This window comes from Larus michahellis, chromosome Z (genome assembly GCF_964199755.1).
Source record: "Larus michahellis chromosome Z, bLarMic1.1, whole genome shotgun sequence".
Classification (NCBI taxonomy): Eukaryota; Metazoa; Chordata; class Aves; order Charadriiformes; family Laridae; genus Larus; species Larus michahellis.
Window position 1 is genome coordinate 23,014,653 of NC_133930.1, and position 18,491 is coordinate 23,033,143.

The window sequence follows — 18,491 nt, forward strand, 5'->3', positions numbered from 1 at the left end:
TCCACAACTACCTGAAATGAGGTTGCAGACCGATGGGGGTCGGTCTCTTCTCTCAGGTAACAGGTGATAGGGCAAGAGGAAACAGCCTCAAATTGCACCAAGGGAAGTTTAGACTGGATAAGGAACCAACTAGGGGAAGTGCCCTACTGGACCTACTGTTTGTTAACAGAGAAGGTCTTGTGGGGGATGTAAAGGTTGGAGGTCATCTTGGACAAAGTGATCATGAAATGATAGAGTTTTCAATTCTTGGTGAAGGGAGGCGGGGAGCCAGCAGAACTGCCACCTTGAATTTCCAAAGGGCAGACCTTAACCTGTTTAGGAGCATGGTTGAGAGTGTCCCTTGGGAGGCAGTTTTGAAGAGCAAAGGTGCCCAGGAAGGCTGGTCATACTTCAAGCAGGTGCTCTTAGAAGCACAGGCGAAGGTCATCCCCATGTCCCGAAAAACGAGCTGACGGGGAAGAAGGCCAGCCTGACTAAATAGAGAGCTTTGGCTGGACCTCAGGAAAAAAAGGAAGGCTTACATTCTCTGGAAAAGGGGCTTAGCAACTTATGAGGATTATCAAGATATAACAAAGCTATGCAGGGGGAAGATTAGAAGGGCCAAAGCTCAATCAGAACTCAGCTTGGCCACTGCAGTTAAAGACAACAAGAAGAGATTTTTCCAGTATATCAACAGAAAAAGGAAGACTATGGAAAATATAGGTCCACTAATGAATGAGACGGGTGCCCTAGTGGTGGAAGACACAGAGAAGGCAGAGTTACGGAATGCCTTCTTTTCTTCGGTCTTCACTGATAAAGCCCTCCCTCATGAATCCCATACCCTGGAGGCAAGGGGGAAGGTCTGGAGAGAGGAAGACTTTCCCTTAGTTGAGGAGGACCAGGTCAGAGACCACTTGGCCAAGCTGGACATTCATAAATCCATGGGCCCTGACAGGATGCACCTGCGAGTGCTGAGAGAGCTGGCAGATGTTATCGCTAGACCGCTCTCCATTGTCTTTGCAAGGTCATGGGGAACAGGAGAGGTGCCTGAGGACTGGAGGAAGGCTGACATCACTCCAATCTTCAAAAAAGGCAAGAAGGAGGGCCCGGGGAACTACAGGCCGGTTAGTCTCACCTCTGTCCCTGGGAAGGTAATGGAGCGACTCATTCTGGATGTCATCTCCAAACACGCAGAGGAACAGGAAGTTATTGGAAGTGGTCAGCATGGATTTACCAAGGGCAAATCATGCCTGACCAATCTGATAGCTTTCTATGATGTTATAACGGGTTGGCTGGATGAGGGGAGAGCCGTAGATGTCATCTACCTTGACCTTAGCAAGGCTTTTGACACTGTCTCCCATAACATCCTCATTAGGAAGCTGAGGAAGTATGGGCTAGATGAGGTGACAGTGAGGTGGATCGAGAGCTGGCTGAGTGACAGAACTCAGAGGGTTGTGATCAGTGGCACAGAGTCCAGTTGGAGGTCTGTAACCAGTGGTGTCCCTCAGGGGTCAATACTTGGTCCAATTTTGTTCAACATATTCATTAATGACCTAGATGAGGGGACAGAGTGTATCCTCAGCAAGTTTGCTGATGATACCAAGCTGGGAGGGGTGGCCGACACTCCAGAGGGCCGTGCTGCCATCCAGCGTGACCTGGACAGGCTGGAGAGCTGGGCAGAGAAGAACCTAATGAGGTTCAACAAAAGCAAGTGTAAGGTCCTGCCCCTGGGAAGGAAGAATGCCAAACACCAGTATATGTTAGGGGCGGACATGCTGGGAAGCAGCTCTGAGGAGAAGGACCTGGGGGTCCTGGTAGACAGCAAATTATCCATGAGCCAGCAGTGTGCCCTTGTCGCCAAGAAGGCCAATGGCATCCTGGGCCGCATAGGGAAGACTGTGGCCAGTAGGTCGAGGGAGGTCATTCTCCCCCTCTACTCTGCACTGGTGAGGCCACAACTGGAGTACTGTGTCCAGTTTTGGGCTCCCCAGTTCAAGAGGGACAGGGAACTACTGGAGCGAGTCCAGCGAAGGGCAACCAAGATGATTATGGGACTGGAGCACCTCCCTTATGAGGAAAGGCTGAAAGAGCTGGGACTCTTTAGCCTGGAGAAGAGAAGGTTGAGGGAGGACCTGATTAATGTTTACAAGTATCTAAAGGGTGGGTTTAAGGAGGACGGAGCCAGGCTCTTTTCAACGGTTCCCAGCGACAGGACAAGGGGCAATGGGCACAAGCTAGAACATAGGAAGTTCCGTTCAAATACACGGGAAAACTTCTTTACGGTGAGGGTGACAGAGCACTGGAACAGGCTGCCCAGGGAGGCTGTGGAGTCCCCTTCTCTGGAGATTTTCAAGACCCGCCTGGATGCAGCCCTGAGGGATGTGCTTTAGGTAATCCTGCTCTAGCAGGGGAGTTGGACTAGATGATCTCTAGAGGTCCCTTCCAACTCTGAAGATTCCGTGATTCCGTGATTCCGTGATTCCGTGATTCCGTGATATTAGGAAAAATGTTTACACTGAAATGGTTGTTGTCCTGGTTCCGGTGGGGATAGGGTTAATTTTTCCTGGTATTCCATGCCATGTGAGCCACGCCCACCCTGAGCTGCCGGGGGAGGGGGCAGGAAGTTGCTGCTTAAAAGCGGGCTGGGGTGTCCCGGGTCCGGTCCGGCCGGCGAGCGGCGGGGAGCGGCGGTTCCGTAATCGCGTTTGTATATTCCCCTATCCGTGTTGTTGTTGTTGTTTGCCTGTTCCCTTTACTGTTCTGTTAAACTGCCTTTGTCTCAACCCAAGAGTCTTGCCTTTTCTTACGATTCTTCCTGTATTAGGAAGGCGCGAGCGAGCGGCACGTGGTTCTTTGTTGCCGTCTGAGGCTAAACCACGACAGTCCTTTTTGGCGCCCAACGTGGGGCCGCAAGGGTTGAGATAACGACAGAATCCAACTAGAACGTGGAAAAAACGGTTTTGGGGGTTTTTTTGTATGCAATTATTTTATTAGGTAAATAGTCACTGGTCATCATGTTGCTTGGTTTGTTCTCATGGCTGTGTTACATAAATTCCTATATGGCTTATGTACTCCCTGCGATGCTGTTTACCATGTCTGGAAGAGGGATGAGGATTATCATTCTGCTGTCCTGTGCGATATCTGTTTATGATATGATAACATCACTGTTCAGAGGGCTATTTTGGGGTGTTTATGTGGTTTTGCTGTCCTGTCCGTACACTGGACACCGTCTCTCAGAATTTGTTAATAATTTCCCCAGCCCTTTTGCCTCCCTTTTCTCCTTCGGGTCAGGTATGACAGCTTTTGAGAATTTTGAATATCCTTGGGATACTCAAACCAGCGTGTTCCTAGTGCTATGTCTCCTGAATACGTTCCAGGTCTTGTTTAGGGTTAAGCGACTATTTAAGACTACCACCCGGAGATCTGCTCCGAGGCTGGATAGTCAGGGGTGGCATGGCATGTGGGAGAGCATGGGCAGGTACCTAGAGAACTACTCACCTCCAATGGTCTGGGACTTCACCCCTGAACAATTACAGGACCCTGATAAAGTGGTAGAATATTTGAAGGGAAAATGCTGTGGCTATTCTAGAGAGGCACAACTCACCGCGCTGTGCTGGGCCCTGGCCAGTATCTACCAGGCACTGCTCAGAATTATGCAGCACCTTCAAGGGGAAGAGATGGAAACCAGACCGGCAGCCCCTGCGGCTGCTGCGGCCCCTGCGGCAGCCCCTGCGGCTACTGCGGCCCCTGCGGCAGCCCCTGCGGCTACTGCAACCCCTGCGGCAGCCCCTGCGGCTACTGCAACCCCTGCGGCAGCCACTGTAGCTACTGCAATCCTTGCGACAGACACTGCGGCTACTGCAACCCCTGTGGTAGACACTGCAGTTACTCCAACCCCCATAGCAGCCACTGCCACTGAACCAGGGAACCAACCCGTGCCGGTATCAGTTGCCCCCATACAGAAGAAGAAGTACACAAAGAAATCAGTTCGCTTAGTAAGAGATGATGATGAACCAGGGTCATCACGAGAGCAGGAGGAAGAGGCAGAACCAGAGATAATTACTCGATTCCTATCCTTGAGTGAGCTGCGGGATATGCGAAAAGATTTTAGCCGACTTTCAGGCGAGCACATTGTCACCTGGCTGCTCCAGTGCTGGGATAACGGGGCCAGTAGCCTGGAATTAGAGGGTAGGGAGGCCAGGCAGCTGGGATCCCTGTCTAGGGAAGGCGGCATTGACAAGGCGATTGGGAAAAAGACCCAAGCCCTCAGCGTCTGGAAACGACTCCTGTTAGGCGTGAGGGAGAGGTACCCCTTCAGTGAGGATGTTGTATGTCAGCCAAGCAAGTGGACTACCATGGAAAGAGGTATCCAGTACCTGAGAGAATTAGCCGTGTGGGAGATGATTTATTATGACTTGGACAATGCAGACTTACCCACAGACCCTGATGAGGTGCGATGCACAAGGCCCATGTGGCGGAAGTTTGTGCGGAGCGCACCATCGTCATATGCCAACTCCCTGGCAGTAATGGAATGGAAAGGTGAAGAGGGACCAACGGTGGATGAGGTAGCTGGCCGGCTCCGGCGATATGAAGAAAGTCTCTCTTGCCCCCTTGTCTCAGCTGTGGAGAAACTGTTGCGGAAGGTCCAGCAACTTGAAGAGAATATGTCCTACTCCCCACCTGCACGGGCCAGCATCTCAGCTATTAGAAGCAGGCATTTCCCCACTCAAGAGAGAGAGTACAGAGGGTACACACCACGAGGCACCCTGTGGTTCTACCTGCGGGACCACGGAGAGGACATGAGGAAGTGGGATGGACAACCTACTTCGATCCTGCGGACACGGGTACAGGAGCTGCAAGGAAGGACAACCATAAAAGGGGATCCCTCCAGGAAAAGTGCCGCCCCAGTTTCCAGTGGGCCGTTCCCCAGACAAAGCAGAAGGCCTGATCTTGCTTCTGATCCTCTTGAAGGAACTTCCAAGTCATTTATGCAAGAAGTGAGTAATGGATACTATGACCAGTATTAGGGGGCCCCTGCCTCCGGCCAGGTGGAGGAAAGGGACAACCAGGTTTATTGGACGGTGTGGATTCGATGGCCTGGCACATCAGACCCACAGGAGTATAAGGCTCTAGTGGACACGGGTGCGCAGTGTACTTTAATACCATCAAGCTATAGAGGGGCAGAACCCATTTGTATTTCTGGGGTGACAGGGGGATCCCAAGAGTTGACTGTACTGGAGGCAGAAGTGAGCCTAACTGGGAATGAGTGGCAAAAGCATCCCATTGTGACTGGCCCAGAGGCTCCATGCATCCTTGGTATAGATTACCTCAGGAGAGGGTATTTTAAGGACCCAAAAGGGTACCGCTGGGCCTTTGGCATAGCTGCTTTGGAGACAGAGGAAGTTAAACAGTTGTCTGCCTTGCCTGGTCTCTCGGAGGATTCTTCTGTTGTGGGGTTGTTGAGGGTCAAAGAACAACAGGTGCCGATTGCTACCACAACGGTGCATCGGCGGCAGTATCGCACTAACCGAGACTCTCTGATTCCCATCCATGAGCTGATTCGTCAACTAGAGGTTCAAGGAGTGATCAGCAAGACTCGCTCACCCTTTAACAGTCCCATATGGCCGGTGCGAAAATCTAATGGAGAGTGGAGGCTAACTGTAGACTATTGTGGTCTGAATGAAGTCACGCCACCGCTGAGTGCTGCCGTGCCGGACATGCTAGAACTCCAGTACGAACTGGAGTCCAAGGCAGCCAAGTGGTATGCCACGATTGATATAGCAAATGCATTCTTCTCAATCCCTTTGGCAGCAGAGTGCAGGCCACAGTTTGCTTTCACTTGGAGGGGCGTCCAATACACCTGGAATCAACTGCCCCAGGGGTGGAAACACAGCCCCACCATTTGCCATGGACTGATCCAGACTGCACTGGAACAGGGTGAAGCTCCAGAACATCTGCAGTACATTGATGACATCATTGTATGGGGAAACACAGCAGAAGAAGTTTTTGAGAAAGGGAGTAAAATAGTCCAAATCCTTCTGAACGCTGGTTTTGCTATAAAGCGAAGTAAGGTCAAGGGACCTGCGCTGGAGATCCAGTTTTTAGGAATAAAATGGCAAGATGGACGCCGTCAGATCCCAATGGATGTGATCAACAAAATAGCAGCTATGTCTCCACCAACTAGTAAAAAGGAAACACAAGCTTTCTTAGGCATTGTGGGTTTTTGGAGAATGCATATCCCAGATTACAGTCAAATTGCAAGCCCTCTGTATCAAGTAACCCGGAAGAAGAATGATTTTAAATGGGGTCCTGAGCAACGACAAGCTTTTGAACAAATCAAACAGGAAATAGTCCATGCAGTGGCCCTGGGGCCAGTCCGGGCAGGACAAGATGTTAAAAATGTGCTCTACACCGCAGCCGGGGAGAACGGCCCTACCTGGAGCCTCTGGCAGAAAGCACCAGGGGAGACTCGAGGTCGACCCCTAGGGTTTTGGAGTCGTGGATACAGAGGATCCGAAGCCCGCTACACTCCAACAGAAAAAGAGATATTGGCAGCATATGAAGGGGTTCGAGCTGCTTCGGAAGTAGTTGGTACAGAAGCACAGCTCCTCTTAGCACCTCGACTGCCGGTGCTGGGTTGGATGTTCAAAGAAAGGGTCCCCACCACACATCATGCAACCGATGCTACATGGAGTAAGTGGATTGCACTGATCACGCAGCGAACTCGAATGGGAAACCCCAGTCGCCCAGGAATTCTGGAAGTGATCATGGACTGGCCAGAAGGCAAGGATTTCGGAATGTCACCAGAGGAGGAGGTGACGCGTGCAGAAGAGGCCCCACCATATAATAAACTGCCAGAAAATGAGAAGAAATATGCCCTGTTCACTGATGGGTCCTGCCGTATTGTGGGAAAGCATCGAAAGTGGAAGGCTGCTGTGTGGAGTCCTACACGACGGGTTGCAGAAGCCAGTGAGGGACAGGGTGAATCAAGCCAGTTTGCAGAGGTGAAGGCTATTCAGCTGGCTTTGGACATTGCTGAGCGAGAAAAATGGCCAGTACTTTATCTCTACACTGACTCATGGATGGTGGCAAATGCTCTGTGGGGGTGGTTACAGCAGTGGAAGCAGGGAAATTGGCAGCGCAGAGGCAAACCCATCTGGGCTGCTGACCTATGGCAAGATATTGCTGCCCGGATAGAGAATCTGGTTGTGAAAGTACGCCATGTAGATGCCCACGTACCGAAGAATCGGGCCACAGAGGAACATCAGAACAACCAGCAGGTGGATTGGGCCGCTAGGATTGAAGTGGCTCAGGTGGATCTGGACTGGCAACATAAGGGTGAACTATTCATAGCTTGGTGGGCCCATGACTCCTCAGGCCATCAAGGGAGAGATGCGACATATAGATGGGCTCGTGACCGAGGGGTGGACTTGACCATGGACACTATTGCACAGGTCATCCATGAATGTGAGACATGCGCTGCGATCAAACAAGCCAAGCGTTTGAAGCCTCTTTGGTATGGAGGGCGATGGCTGAAATACAAATATGGGGAGGCCTGGCAGATTGATTATATCACACTGCCACAAACCCGTCAAGGCAAGCGCTATGTGCTCACAATGGTGGAAGCAACCACTGGATGGCTGGAAACATACCCTGTGCCCCATGCCACTGCCCGGAACACTATCCTGGGCCTTGAAAAACAAGTCCTGTGGCGACATGGTACCCCAGAGAGAATTGAGTCGGACAACGGGACTCATTTCCGAAACAGCCTCATAGACACCTGGGCCAAAGAGCATGGTATCGAGTGGGTGTATCACATCCCCTATCACGCACCAGCCTCTGGGAAGATAGAACGATACAATGGACTGTTAAAAACTACACTGAGAGCAATGGGTGGTGGGACTTTAAAACACTGGGATACACATTTAGCAAAAGCTACCTGGCTAGTTAACACCAGGGGATCTAACAATCGGGCTGGCCCTGCCCAATCAAAACTTCCACGTACTGTAGAAGGGGATAAAGTCCCTGTAGTGCACATGAAGAATATGCTAGGGAAGACAGTCTGGGTTAGTCCTGCCTCAGGCAAAGGCAAACCCATCCGTGGGACTGCTTTTGCCCAAGGACCTGGGTGCACTTGGTGGGTGATGCGGAAGGATGGGGAAGTCCGATGTGTACCTCATGGGGATCTGATTTTGGGCGAGAATAGCCAATGAATCAGATTGTGTGCTGTTAATTGCTAAGTAACACTGTCACTGTATGTCCTCATTGCTATAATTGCTATCAGTTGTACTACAAGTAAGGCACAGGGATGATGGGATAAGAACTGATCTCAGCAGCTGGCGCCCAGCAGTTTCCTCAAGATCTACGTCTTCAGCCCACGGACTGCGTGCATGAGCCACACCGGGTGCACCAGTCACAAGCTCCGAAAAATACAGCATGCAACAGACCAGCACCACCCAGCATCTCACCTGCTCTGAGAGACTGTTCTAACAGATGGAGCCCAAAGCCGTGGATTAAAAGAACTCAACGGACACTTTGGAGGGATGGCCCATAAACTAAGGGCATTATATGTGTGTATATATATATATATATATATATATAAAACAGGGGAAAGTGGTGGCAATTCATTGGAACCTGCTGGGCATGGCATAGATGGTATGGAATAAGGGGTGGATAATGTCCTGGTTCCGGTAGGGATAGGGTTAATTTTTCCTGGTATTCCATGCCATGTGAGCCATGCCCACCCTGAGCTGCCGGGGGAGGGGGCAGGAAGTTGCTGCTTAAAAGCAGGCTGGGGCGTCCCGGGTCCAGCCGGCGAGCGGCAGGGAGCAGCGGTCCCGTGATTGTGTTTGTATATTCCCCTATCCGTGTTGTTGTTGTTGTTTGCCTGTTCCCTTTGCTGTCCTGTTAAACTGCCTTTGTCTCAACCCAAGAGTCTTGCCTTTTCTTACGATTCTTCCTGTATTAGGAAGGCGCGAGCGAGCGGCACGTGGTTCTTTGTTGCCGTCTGAGGCTAAACCACGACAGTTGTCAAGCAGTGGAACAGGCTGACCAGGGAAGTGGTTGAATCACCATCCCTGAAGGTATTTAAAAGACATGTAGATGTTGCACTTAGGGCCACGGTTTACTGGGGGACTTGAAAGTGTTAGGTTTATGGTTAGACTCAATGATCTTAAAGGTCTTTTCCAACCTAAATTTTTCTTGATACTGTGATTCGAGATCAAATGCTTACCGAAATTCAGAGGGAGATTGCTTTTCTGTGAAAAAGATACCATTTTCTTATGGAAGATCCATACCCACACAGTCTGCCTTTGGCCAGCCCATATGTATTTTATATTATTTTACATATCTTTAGCCATTTTCCTTCTCAACATGTCCTAATGCTTTGCATGCTATTGAGATCAGGTTAATTAAATAATAGTTATTTGGATCTCTTGCCCTCGTTCTTCCTCTTCCACACTTCCTCTTCTAAAATATAGCCATTTTATTTGCCATTTTGCAATCAAAGTTACACTCTGATCACTAGGATTTTTTTTAAACACTTAAACATTTTTTTCTGGGCCTGTGATTCAGGTATCAGCTCTTTTAAAATCCAAATCTCTCAAATGCTATCTTTAAGTTTTGCTTCCCTCTCAGCTGATATAAAATCCAGTGCCCTACCTTCATTTACATTTACCAACCTACTTTGTCATTACAGGACTGCTATATTTGTTGAAAACATATGCAAAATACGTACTTTGTCTTGGCACCACATCTAGACTGTTTTTAACTTGTATCCCACCCTCACCGTAGAAACACTACTCCATTTTCTTCCCCTTTCATTTATGAGGGCAACAAAACTTTTGCTACCTATTTTAAATTCCTTCTCAAGATCTACATTAGCTTCACATTTGGCACATGTCACTTTACCACTGCATGTGTTCGTCTAAAAACGTGGCTTCATTTGTTGGTCAGTTGAGTTCTTTCTTCTGGGTCCTTGATTTCTCTGCTTTATATCTTGGGATGATTTTTTCTTCTTCTTCCTACAAGCTGTTTCCAGTTTCTGGAAGCTGAATCCAGCATCCCAGCTTTGCACAGACTTCATCACCAGCATAAAGGAGACAGGTTAGTTAGTATGACTGTCAAGAATAAACAGAAAAGTCAGAGAAGGAAAATAGGTTGAAACTTTGAGAATCAGGAAGCTGAAGTATTTGCTCCTAGTAGATGATCATAGTGATAGAGTTCCCTTGTCTGGAAAACTGTCTGGTTGCAAAATGTTGTTCTCTGAATATAGATAATAGATATTTTATTACTTCTTATAAAATGAGAAGATCATGTTCTGTTAAATCATCTCTTACACTAATGACCTTTTCAAAATGTACAATATTACTAGTAGAAAATGTTCCCTTCTGTGAGGGATAAACCTTTATTATCAGTAGGCTTCTTCAGTGCAGCATATCTACAAACAAAATATTATTGCCAATAATCTTTTTTCTATACCAGCATATTATCATTGAATTCAGAGGAAAGGCTGTAGTACTGTCATCAACAGATTTGTCAATAACAGTATGTAAAAAGATATTTTCATGTATTTCATTCCAGAATTACTTTTAGTCTGTAAATATTTTTCTGATTGTTGTTTATAGATGTTTATTTTGACAGCAGTGACATATTTCTTTAAAGACTTTCTGAGAAAAGTAAGTTTGTACTATCTTACACATTTCTCATTAACTTTGGGCTATTTCTCTTTCAATTTATTCCAACCACTTGACATCTAATTTTTCACATTATTTCACCCGGAAAAGTTAATGTAGAAAAGATGATATAACTGTCAGCTGGTCAGATGAGTGCCTGTCAGCAGGAAACTTACTTTTGCAGTCTACTAGTACCCAGTTAGGCTAAATTTAAAGTGGATTCAGTGGAGTGTTTTTCTGTTAATCATTAATGGGCATAGATAGTTCAGCTCGATTTTAGCATGATTGTAAATATATTCTTAGGACAAGCCAAAAGCCAGGATAATGGGATAAAAGCAGTTAGCGCAATTCAAGATTAAGGGTCTGAATGGAAATATGTACAGGATCTGACTCAAAGTGCTTTTTTCTACATACTGTTGTCAATCTCTTCTCTCATGGAAAGAGTGGCACACTTCACTTGCAAGAGAGAAGGAACAATATACTTTATTGATATAAAACATTGAGTGAACAAAATTCAATGGTAAATGCGACACTGGAATAACTTGATTATTTACTGCCCAGAGGACAGGGTCAGACAGATGTGTCAGGGAGACCCTCCTGTTGAATCATGACGTTCAGAAGGGACCCTCTTGCTTTCTAAACTCCATCTCAGAGAGAAGTCTATGTGCAACTGGATCCAGTCCTAGTCCCAGACTTGGTCAAAGGTTTATGTCTAAGGGATTATACATGCACAATCAGTCCTTTATGTCACTTAGCTAACATTTGGAAGTTAAGCATGCTATTAGTCACTTACTGAGGATCTGTTGCAGCAAGGAATCTCTGAATCTCAAGAAATAACGTTGAGAGGTGTCCCTAGTCAAGGGGAGATCCTGGCGTGCAGCCCGCTGCTGTGCAGGAGAGCTCAAAGGGCCCTTGGGCTCCTGGCTATTTATAGCGGAAAGATGACTAACGTTTAGTCATATTCACATACTGACTGCAGATGTTAGTTTCTTCCAAATTTAGCTTGAGTCAGACATTGACCAGCACCGCTAGGTGCCCCGTGGTTAGGTGGGCGCATTGCTATAAATTAGCCCTTGGCTATAGTGTTGTTACCTGTCTTCCCAGAATCCACTTTGAGCCGTATACATCCATCATGACCACCGCTGGTGGTTGTCACTTGAGCAGGGTTACAGGAAAAGGTCGGGTTCAGCATGGGGAGGGAGGGAGAGTACAGCATCACACCTTCATGTTAATAAGCATCATCTTTACTTAACTCTCTGGAAAATTTGAAGGAAATCCCACTGTGAACCGTTCGATGAACAAAACAGGTAGTATGAATACCTGTGACATTTTGGTGCTTCAACCTGAGAAGTTTTCAGAATCAGAGATAATGTGGCAGAAACAGCAATCAGTATGAAATTAAGTCCTAAAGCATGTTTTTGCTGTGTGAAAGACAGACATGAATTGAGCATCTCGTATCTAGAAGATGTGCTGAGGAGAAGCCTTTAGGACATCCATATCCCAGCGTCAAACAAAAGTAATGCTTTTAATAACCCTACATGCAATGTGAGATAGATTCTTTCTGCAGATGAGAAATGGCCCCAGAGAATTACTTGCTAAGGAGAATGTGATAAAAGATTAAGAAAAATGTTCTATGGAAATCATTATGAATGCTTCAATTATTAAAGAAATAGATAACATTCACCGTTTTGTAACAGATTTGTGGCCAGCTCGGAGTCATTTGAATACAATGAGGATGGCTTCAGTGGAAAAAACAGATTACTGACCATATTACTGCGTAATATGCATCCTCACAAACAAATCTTTACGCAAATATGTGGTATGAGCAACCACAGCATGGAACAGGAAACAGATAGCCTGCCTGAAAGAAAAAAGCAGTAAGGATTTTTTAAGAGAACCTATTTGAGCTGCAATGTAACATCACAGGGGGGCATTCATGGACGAAGTTAGGATGACAGCAGGCAATTCACTGCGCATCTTCACTGCAGTCTTCACCTGAATGACTGACTTTGGTGACCCTGGCTCAGATGCAAGTGTCTGCACTGATAGATCACACTGATGTTACTTCCAGGTAGTGGAGGTGGGCAAGAGAGCACAACTTTTCAGGAGGTCATATATGTGCATGGGCGTGTGTCTACTTTCCTATTCAGCTCTGTTTTTGAGAGGAACAGCAGGACTTCATCCTTTCCTATAATCATCAATCAATCCGTGGTTAACTTTGTAGGACAATGAAGCACTGAAGGAGTGTTAAATTTTCTTTCAGAAATTTCTTGGTAGTGAACAAGCTCAGATTGTAGGGAAGAAAAAAAAAAAGTTAAATCTTCAAATGAATATAGGGGCAATCTATGTGGATTTGGAGTGGTTCTCCAAACACTTACAGCCTCAGAAGAAAAGGCTTGTGAATGTTAAATTTGCACATTGGCGATAAATAAATGCACAAGTGAAGCCTCTTTGCTGTACATAGATATGGCTGTATATGTAAAAATAGAGCTTGCCTGTAAATACAACATATGTGGGAAGCTGCTAACTGTCAATATACACCCAGTGAAACACTGGAGTCTGGTATATAATTACATATAGTATTGAGCTGCACTAAAAAACCCAATCTATAGCAGTGATTACTCCTTGTACTTGGAACTCATTTGGGAGATTAAGGTTTCCACAGAATCTAACAGTTTATTGGTAAGGTAGAATATCCTATTTTGAGTCAAAATTACTAGTGATCCACAGCCTGCTTTGGCTTCCAAAGGGATTTGAAAAGCTGCTCTAAGCTTTCACTTTCCACTGGTATATGAGAGCTATTCACAAGTTTCTTAATGATGATTTATCAATATGGGAATTGGCTCCGCCTCCACAAGTTGTCCAAAATAACCTACAGTTGCTCCCCAATGAGCAGGCCGCAACCTTTGTTCTGGCAGAGGTGCTTCTAATGGGACATATGCAAAAAAATTAAGGGAAGAACAGTTCATTTAGTTTTGTTCTACTGTGAAGCTTGTTTGTTGTGTGTAAAGAAGGCTTGTATGTTTTTTAAGGTTTGTGTATTGTATATTTAATTGGTGGAAGCATATTTAAAGCCTTAACTAGACATCCTTTTACATTGGCTGCTCAAATAGAGACAGCCTAGTTATTTACCTGATTCACAATGAAGAATTACAAACATTTCATACCTTCTGTTTTTCTATTACTGTCTAACTCAAAAAGATTCATACCATATATTTAACTTGTCCCCTCTTCTAAAGTGCCTAATCAACCTAAGGCATATGCATTTTCCAAAAATTATTCACCTACCCTATCCTTTCACATTTTAAAATGGACCTATTATTTTATGCACTAAATTGGAAGAGCAATTTTTAGCACGTTGCATGAAGATTTAATTGTGTAATTCTCATTAAAGCTAATGGAGATTGTGTTGTTAAATCACACCGTGCGGAACATTCCATATTCCCTTAAGTGTCCTTATGTTGCTGGACTGGGAAGCGGCTGCACTGCCAGAGACATGTGCGCATCTATTTCAGTGAGAATCTGTCTAGCAGGCTTAATTTCATTTTCAGGTCTGATCCCAACATCCTTGAATAACTGGTCTCATATGTGTAATCAAACTAAACCAGGCCTTTTGAGTTCAAGAAAGGAATTAGTAAATGAAATGGCCAGATTTAGTTCAAATTAGCAATAAATTGCCTTTCTGTGGGATTTGGCCAAAAAAAAAAACGGTACCTGTAGCAACTTGCAGACATGGTCCCTTTGTTTGTGCTAATAGTAATTTCTCTAAAACCTAGCAAGTGAATTTTAAATCGTTAGAGTAGGTGAACTATTTGGATCTAACGTTGTTCAAGGCTGACTTCATTCTTTCCTACTCTTTTCGATAGATTTTTTGGTATTTTTGTTTACTTTACAGATTTCAGTACAAATTTGGCCCTTAACATACTGTTCTGTTCAACTAAGGGCTGAGATGGAAAGTTAGTTTTGCTTTATGTCATCGTTATAGGGAAAGATATTTTATGCTTTCCTAATACTGATTTCAAATTAATCTGAATTAATGCTAATCTCCTTCACTGTAGAAATAAAACTTTAAAAGTAGCCGCCTTTGATCTGTGTGTGGAGGTATTACTTTTCATTTCAGCTACACTAAATACTGACTTTCGTCTGTCTATTAAGAGGAATCACATGAAATTTACATCTAGAGATAGATTGATTAATTGACCTTTTTAGCTGAAGCATTTGAAAGTTGATGTTGAAGACTTACTATAAGGCCTTAATTTAAAAATCTGTTATAGACGTGGAACAATATCTGGTCCCTAGAATAAGAAGTAAAGACATAATAGCAAAAAAATAGTCTTGATGGTTACTGTACAGTTTTAGCACAGAACTATAGTGCTGAGGATACCATTTCCACAAAGATCAAGAAGGGGTTACTATGGTACTTTTTTGATGTGCCCACTGGTAACCTCTCATGAACAATTCCTGCCTGAACTGCTAAGGAACTTTTTCATGACTGAAAGGAAGGATGGGCAGAAGAAGTGGAGAAATGTGCTTTATTTCATCAGCAGAAAACAGGAATGTCAATTAGACCTCAAAGAAGTGCTCTACAAGAGAGCTTTTTGACATATCCAGGACACAGAGACCTCAGTTGAGTATGAAAATCATCCCACATCCCACAGGTACTTTGCTGTGTGCATGTACAAATTAAAAATTAGAGCAGTTTGCGTGTAAGCCCTTGTTATCCATAATTTTTCCTACTTTTAGGAAAGGTTACCAGTGTCATATGACCTCCAAAGGAGGGAAATTTGCCACCTCCCCTGCATCACTATAAAACACATGGAAGTGTACCATAAACAGAAAAGTAACACAATGATGAAAGGACAAACATGCTATATTATTAAAGAAGGCAAAAGCATACTGTATTAAGCCTGGAGAAACAAAAGCTAGGGATAGGTGTGATTGCTGTGTATTGATTAGGTAAGCTAAGGAGACTACTCAAGATGCACATTTTCCCCAAGAGAAAAGGAGTTATTGAAATGTCATCTCCTGTTGGTTTGTCCATTTCCTTTTTGCAGTACCCACTAATATCACACTTGCTATACCTCAATTTTCCCTCCTATCTCATCTGCTGAGGCTCCTACTGCAATCTTTCTACCTCTTCATGCCTCTGCACCCTTTCTTCTCCCTCCCATAGCCCAGGTCTCTCACTGGTACCTTGCAGTCCCCTCGTACCTGCTTTACACACCTTCTTGCTGACATGTGGGCCAAAAGAAGAATGTTGGGATTCATGTAGACATGGTGACAGACTTCTATCAAACATAGTGAAAAAGGGCTGAGCTTCCTCTGCTCTGGTGGCAGGAACCTCCCACCGCCAGCAGGCTATTGACTTTTTAACAGGACTAGTAGGAGTTTGCTGTCTGCAAGACAGCCCCCTGCCTCCGTCGTACTTTCTTGAAAGTCTAATTCAAAACCAAAAGCTCAGTCGTTCATGTCTTCATCTGTCTGGAAAATGTCCTAAAAAAAAAGAATCGTGTTACAACAACATTTGGAAATAAACTGATCAAGAACAGATTTTAGGCTGGAAATTACAAGAACATTTCAAATTTTTTAGGGTATGATTTGAAGGCAGCCTTCTGACACAAGTTGTGCAGACACAGAAATAAGTTTTAAGGTGTAGCGTGATAACATTTCTAAAAAGCAAGCTTTTTTTAATGTGGCAGAAGACAGGATGTGATATCCCAGGATGTTCCTTCCAATTTCATATTCTTCTGTCATTTACTTTTTGATTTAACATCTCTATCTTAAGCAGTGTCATTCAGCACCATTAAAATACAAGCTGAATCAAAGGATTATTATCCCAACTATTTTTTGGCTTTGTTGTAACTTTTAACTGGCGTAGGTACCAACTGCCATTAACTGCCAACTGTCATTAAAACCTCATCTGAGTTGAGATATGTATCTTTAGCCTTCTTTGATTTCATTGAGCTCATACACCTGTCCTGAGTTCTGAGAACAGATGAAACAGGAAATAGCCAGGAGGAATCAAAAAGATTGAAAAGAAAGTCATAAGAATACAATGTGCTTGGATATCTTAATGACAGTCAACCGAAATGAATTTAAGTACTATCTAAGATTCCCTCTGCCAAAACTCCTGTGCCAGAATTAATTGGTTTCTCTAGTTTTTCATGTTCCTTTATCTTGCATCCAGGATGACTCTTAAGATCCCTGACAGCTGTAGGACCTCTAATACTGCTTTTCTTTTTTAATTTAAAAAACAATCTCCCATGCACTTTTGTATATTTTTGTGCCCCTTAATAAAGAATCAAACAACTCTTGAATGGAAATCACTCATGAATCCTTCTACAAGCCATTTAATCAGCTTTTCTGCAGTTTATGATGTATGAAAAATCAATTAAAAGAGACTCTGACTCATGACTCGTTGTCCTCTGTTTTAAATCTACCATTGCAAATTTTATAGCTTGTTTCTCATCTCATTGACATATAAGGTCCAGCTAGTGGAATAAAAAATATTTTGTTGATTTTTGTGCCTTCCCCAGTCTTCACTTTAGGTAGAATGTTCACTTTTGAAATGGAAATATCAATTGAAACCACCAGATTGCAGAAGCAATCTTAGCACAACTCAGTAGGCGGCATTTTTCCTTCTGCGCTGATATAAATGAATGTCCCATTATTGTGCTTTTAAAGATTCAGGAGAAAAACATGAACTGGATTAAAATACTCGAGTTAGTCTTTGAGATAAAGGACTGAGAACACAAGCTACTTACAGAGCTTAGAATGACCATATTCTAACTGAGAAGGGAGGGGTCGTAGTGCATCAAGGCCTAGTCAACTTATCTCAGGTACTAACAGCAACACAGCCTGCACTGAAGATCATGAAACCATGGCTCCATCCGAGCACAGTGGTACCCAACAAGTGGCTGATGTCCATGTTGCTATGGCTTTGCTCTTCGTCAGACCCAAACTGCTTAGACCAAAACTATTTGAGAGTAGTCTTTTTCTAGTCGTAGAAGAAACTTACACACAGATTCTGCAGCATTTATATAAGATGTGGGTCATGCGAAGAGTTTCCAGTGAGCATGACTATCTAATGTCTATGTAAATACAAGCCATTTTTGCATACTGTTTTGAGTGCTTTTCTCTAAGCCCTACTGTTTTATGTTGCTATACATTTTTCCTCGTAACTGCCAGTGCCTTGTTAATTGATACATTTGTATCTCATGTATGTTCATTATACTTATATCTGAGATATGAAATTCAATGCTGGCAATCTAAAACGCAAAATTCAAGGTTCAAATGCAGTGTTCATTTGCCTATTACTTCAGTGAGATTTTTGAGAAACTGTAAGTTATTTTGGTTAAACACTTGTAAAAATCTCCTGTGTACCCTAATTTCCACATCAAAATATAAATAATAGTAAACAGAAATCCTCAGGAGTGAGCAGGTAAGCACACAGTGTTCTTAGTTTTCGTGAGCTTTCAAGATAAGTGGGACAGGATTAGTCTTATATTTATTCTCTACTGAGTATTTCTAACTACAGAAATGTGCCAACTGAGATACTTAGTGCCTGCTATCACTATGAATAATTTTCTGACGATGCAGGACAATAAGTCTATTAAAGACAACTGAACTAGCAGAAATATTTGCAAAGGCAACTGAACTAGCAGAAATATTTGCAAAGGAATTCTATTTGCTAGAAACTTTGCGCTATGGAAAAAAAAAACTGGACTACCATTCCAAGGAATATCTCTGAAAATATGGAATCGGTGCTATGTGATATATCCAGAGAGCAGACTTACAGTCTTCTCCGTGTGTTTCTCCTGTTAGACTGAAGAAAATCTT